This window comes from Salvelinus namaycush, chromosome 40 (genome assembly GCF_016432855.1).
Source record: "Salvelinus namaycush isolate Seneca chromosome 40, SaNama_1.0, whole genome shotgun sequence".
Classification (NCBI taxonomy): domain Eukaryota; kingdom Metazoa; phylum Chordata; class Actinopteri; order Salmoniformes; family Salmonidae; genus Salvelinus; species Salvelinus namaycush.
This window is the reverse complement of record NC_052346.1, coordinates 1820384-1826302: the sequence shown is the minus strand read 5'-3', so window position 1 is coordinate 1826302 and position 5919 is coordinate 1820384.

The following is a 5919-nucleotide window of genomic DNA, read 5'->3' as shown; positions in this document are numbered from 1 at the left end:
GTTTTCCTGTTTTTATACAGTTTAGGCCGTTTTTTTGCAACTAGGAAATTATGTATTTTCCTGACAAGACAACAACCAAAATATATCTTTCCCAGACATCTTGATGTTTTTATTAACAAAAATATGTTGTGATATGACACCATTACAATTCCGTAAAATCAGTGGCCATGATGTGCAGGAGACCTAGTAATAATGCTATTTAACACTATATGGTAAAAACCTGATTCTACGTTCCCACATTTCATGAAAGATGAAAAATACATTTTAAGACAAGAGTCAGGTTGAACTATTCATCTCCTGCCAAATTCATTATTGCTAATAATGAAAATAAATACATTTCCTTGTTGAGTTTTTTATTAAGTATTTATAGCTACACCATCTATTTCTGTATTCAAATTACTTTATTAAAACAGATACAGGCTGAAAATCCAGTACTTGCGCAACACAAACACATAGCTATGCAAGTTGTTATTTGGGTCAAAGTGCAGAAAACATCATTATTTTTAGCCGGATTGGCATTCACCGAGCACACGGCAAGACACCAATGCACTTTCATCTCAGTTCATCATTCAACTGATAACATTAGCAATCACGGAGTACATTTACATATAAATACAACACATTTGGCTAAATTAGATTGTGAATTCAACCCAGGGCCTAGTTTACCAGCAAAGTTCGTGGACCAAAATAGCCAGGTGATTGCTTCAGTTTTTCCACATTTTACATTTAGATGATAAAACCGGATGAACGGCGCTTAATGGAATATACAGCTGCTAAACAGTAATTAACTTTCAAATGACTATTATTAAAGTCATTTAAAGTAAACCGACAATGGCATTAGTTGACAGGTGGTGTAGCATGCAATAAATTGGCTCACAAAATGACTGCTCCGTAAGGCATTTAGTCATATTCGCAACATCGGCTCAATCTAAAAATCAATAAACTATGGTAATAGAAAAACACAGCGGTGGGATAGAGTGACGTGATCAAATATGGCTACCTAGTATGGTCAAGGCTTTATTGCAGGATATCACAAACTGGGGTAGACCCCTAGACTTTTTCAAACTAGGTGAGGAGTTTGGTCAGTTGAGTTACTGCTGGGTCGTATTCATTAAGGAACCAAAAGGACGCAAATGGACTGAAACAGGGAGGGACTCCCTGAACCTGTCCAATTAGAAACTAAGAAACTTAGAACAAGTGGCAAAACGTTTTGCTAAAGAGTGCACTAATGAATACGACCCAGATGTGTTCGTGCAAAACGTATGCCACATTTTCTGTCAGCCGTGACAATGTTGTGCTTTACTTCCCAGTGGCCCCAAGTTATTACATTAACCCAAGACATGGTAGCCTGCAAATCTGGACATCTGTTAGACAAGGGGGCTTGTTAGGTTGCTTACCACAGACTCATTCATTAGCAACAGGGTAACACACACACGCACACGCACACACACACACACACCGAGAGCTAGTCAGCCCACACATGCTCCCTCTAGTGTTTAATCTTTTACCCAAATATTCACGAACTTGATGCACACATAACATCACCCTTTAATGCAGCCATCTGTGGTTCTTCCTAGAATAATTTCATTCTGATCCATGCCCTTAGATTCCCTCTTTCATTTGAAAAACAGAAAGAGAGCTTTGCTGCCCCACAACTCATCCGCGAGCATCAATCGCAAGACACAAGAAAAGCAACAGCCGACATCCCGACTTGAACCTCGGTAGATTGTGTTCTTGTCTAATTTTCGGATGTTTGATGAACGATTAATTGGTGAGAAGTACTCCCTCTTTGTACTCACTCTTTGACAACTCATTTTTACAACTCATGTTTACACCTCTGGCAACCAAATCCACTTCAGACTGAAGCGTAGAGGACAGTGCTTTCAGACAGTAGCTTTACCTGTCGTGGTCTCTCCCTCTGCCTCGTCTGCTTTCCGTCTGTTCGTCTCTTTGTTTTGGAAGGTGTTTGAGGCTGTTCCCAAGACTGTCTGAATGAGGGTGTTTGATGCCCATGGCGAGGGATGAATACTAATACTGTACACTGGCAGAGCAGTGTAGAAGGGCGCTCTGCTGCCACCTTTTGGCAAATATCAAAGCCTCATACTGTAGATAGGCACAGTGATTGAGGATTCAGCAACAGTAGGTACCTTAGCAATTCTCTCTCCCCTTCTCTCTCTCTTCCTCTTCAACTACCTCCCATTCTTTACTGTGTCTCATTGGCAATCCACATCCTGTCTGTATTGTAAGTCCCCCTCTTCCTTGCTGTAGCACACTGACTCTTCTTTTTTTCTCCCTCCACATGCCTCTCTTTCTCTTTCTCTCTCTCCAATCTTTTTTCTCCCTCCTCACACTTTTACATTCACGTAAACTCCATCCAGGGAATTAGATGTACAGTCTCATCTTTTGAGAGGTGTCATCATGTCCTCTGTTGATTATTCCCTTCTATCTACCTGTTACAGAATGCATCCCAGATGGCACCCTATTCCCTATATAGTGCACTACTTTTGACCAGAACCCATAGGGCTCTGATCAAAGGTAGTGTACTATGTAGAGAATAGGGTGACATTTGGAACACAGGCACTGGTCGGCTCCACTGTGATTGCTCGGCAAACCTAATCAGCCAAGCCTCTTCCCTGTTCCCCCGTTATCCCCTGTCCTCCCAGGGATGACGTGATGAGACAATTAGTTGTAGGAAGCAGCGGCATCATGCCCATTGAAACTGAGTGGCACGTGCCCACTCAATTTCGTCTATTTGTAGGATAAAAATATACAAGGAAGTTTCTCTTAAACATAATGAATTTAAAGATATTGAATTTGTCTGTTAGTGCCCCTACAACAATAATAGATACAGTACATGGCACGACCAACTTGATCACTTCATTTTGCAACCTCTGATGATCAACAAGCAGCCGGGTGCCATTACTTAGCGCAGAGCTACAACAACACTATGACAAGGCATTATGTCTCTCAAAGAAAACGGACGCTAGGTTTGTCCAAAAGTTATAAGATTAAGTCCCCAAATATGGGATAATGTTTGTATTGAATGTGGGAAGAGACATTCTGTAACAACAAAGCAATCCTAGAATTCTGCCCAATCCACAAACTCAGCAGAGTCCTACTCACCCTCAACATAGCAGGACCGGAAGCAACCGCTTGGCTTACGGACTTTCCATCGCTAAATAATAACAACAAAGCAGATTGGGTGCAAAGATGTCACCCTGAAATGTGTGAGACCTGCATGTCTCCATTAACAGGCCCTAAAAATTGTCAAAGTCTCCAGCCACCCTTGTCATAGCCTATTCCCTCTGCTACCGCACGGCAAGCAGTATGCACTAAGTCTAGGTCCAAGAGGCTCCTAAACAGCATCTACCCCCAAGCCATAACAGTCCTGAACGGCTAATCAAATGGTTACCCAGCCTATTTGCATTGCCCCCCCCCCCCCTGTTTTACGCTGCTGCTACTCTCTGTTATTATCTATGCATAGTCACTTTAATAACTCTACCTACATGTACATATTACCTCAATTACCTCAACACCAGTGCCCCCGCACATTGAGTCTGTACCCGTACCCCTTGTATATAGCCTCGCTATTGTTATTTTACTGCTGATCTTTATTTATTTGTTATTCTTATCTCTTATCTCTCTTATTTTTAACTGCATTGTTGGTTAAGGGCTTGTAAGTAAGCATTTCACTGTAATGTTGTATTCGGCGCATGTGACAAATAACATCTGATTTGAATTGATTTATATCAAGCAAATTGGTACTTTGCTGCTGTATCAATGTGGACTGTTTGGACATAATTCCTTTTATACAAATCTATGAACTCCTTCAAGGTGGAACAGTTTCCACAAGAGAAGAGAAGAGAGAAGCAGTGAGAAGCAGACCTGGGATAAAATACTATTTGAAATCTTTCAAATTCGCGGCTTGTACTTTTGGGACGCGTCTGTTGCTTCATTGCAACAGGCAAGCTCGAAAAGAAACAGAACAAAAAGAAAGAGAACTCTTCGAAGGGAGAAGAATAGAAGAGATAAACAGAATACATAAACGGAGAGGAGCAGAGGAGAGGAGATCAGTAATAACATTGTTGTGATTCTGGCGAGGCTCCCCCTGCCTGTCTCTATAATGAACCTGCCGCATATTAATCCCTATCACTAATGAGGCCATTCAGAATGATAAGCTTCCCCCGCACCCGCTAATGAACACATGCTAATGCTGCCGCTCCCTCTCCGCCAGGCCCCTTTCATTGAGCCTAAATCAGACAGCAACACCTGCCCGGCTGCACCGCCGTCCAGACAGCCATCAGCACATAGGCCTAGGTCCAAAATGCAGTGCATCTGTCTGTTGGTTAATCTATCGATGCTTTCGTTCGTCAGTCCATGTGTCCGCCGATTCATGACTTAATTCATCCATCCATCCGTCCTTCCATGAATGTTTGACATCCATCTGTCCGTCCTTTCATCGATCTATCCATCCATCTTTTTTGACACCCATCTGTTCATCCATCCCTTCATATCTATCGAAAGGCACATGTCTCACTTATCTGATGATTTGTACATCCCTCCATCATTCTGTCAGTTCAATGAGCTGACATAAATCTGAATTTCCTTACCGTCCACTGATGAACCCCATGTTCATGTTCATGTTCAATTCTTTAAATCTGGGACTCTAAATTAGGCAAGTGTGAGTGTGTCTCGTCTCTATTTGGGGTTCGTCCAACCAACTCCTTGAGGAACAGTGCTCCAAACAGGGGCGTATTCATTGTGGAAACCGTTTACCATTTAAGAACCAAACGGAAGCAAACAGAGCAAAACAAGAATTTCTATTGTACACATTGAGGTAAGTCCCTCCTCACTTTGTTCAGTTTGTTATGTTTTTAATAAACGTTTTGCAACGTTTTGAAACAGAATTGGTGTAATGAAAACTTCCCCTGCTCACCTCAAACTAAACCCAACCTACAAATATACATCCATGAAAAAAAGTAAGTAATGAAATACAGTGCATTCGGAATGTATTCAGACCCCTTCGCTTTTTCCACATTATGTTACATTACAGCCTCATTTTAAATTTGTATTTTACCTTTATTTAACTAGGCAAGTCAGTTAAGAACAAAATATTATCTACAATGACATCCTACCAGGGAACAGTGGGTTAACTGCCTTGTTCATGGGCAGAACGACATATTTTACCTTGTCAGCTCGGGGTTTCGATCCAGCAACCTTTAGGCTACCTGCCACCCCTTTTTCAAAAATGTATTCAATTGCTTTTGTTCCTCATCAATCTACACACAACACCCCATAATGACAAAGCAGAAAGAAATATCAGTTACAGCCTTAAGTCTTCTTTGGTATGACGCTACAAGCTTAGCACACCTGCACTTGGGGAGTTTCTCCCATTCTTCTCTGCAGATCCTCTCAAGCTCTGTCAGGTTAGATGGGGAGTGTCACTGCACAGCTTTTTTCAGGTCTCTCCAGAGATGTTCAATCAGGTTCAAGTCCGGGCTCTGGCTGGACCATTCAAAGACATTCAGAGACTTGTCCCGAATCCACTGCGTTGTCTTGGCTGTGTGCTTAGGGTCGTTGTCCTGTTGGAAGGTGAACCTTCACCCCAGTCTGAGGTCCTTAGCACTCTGGAGAAGGTTTTCATCAAGGATCTCTCTGTACTTTGCTCCGTTCGTCTTTCACTCGATCCTGACTAGTCTCCCAGTCCCTGCCGCTGAAAAACATCCTCACAGAATGATGCTGTTACCACCATGCTTCACCGAAGGGATGGTGACAGGTTTCCTCCAGATGTGACGCTTGGCATTCAGGCCAAAGAGTTCAATCTTGGTTTCATCAGACCAGAGAATCTTGTTTCACATGGTCTGAGACGCCTTTTAGGTGCCTTTGGCAATTTTTTGGTACCCTTCCCCAGATCTGGTG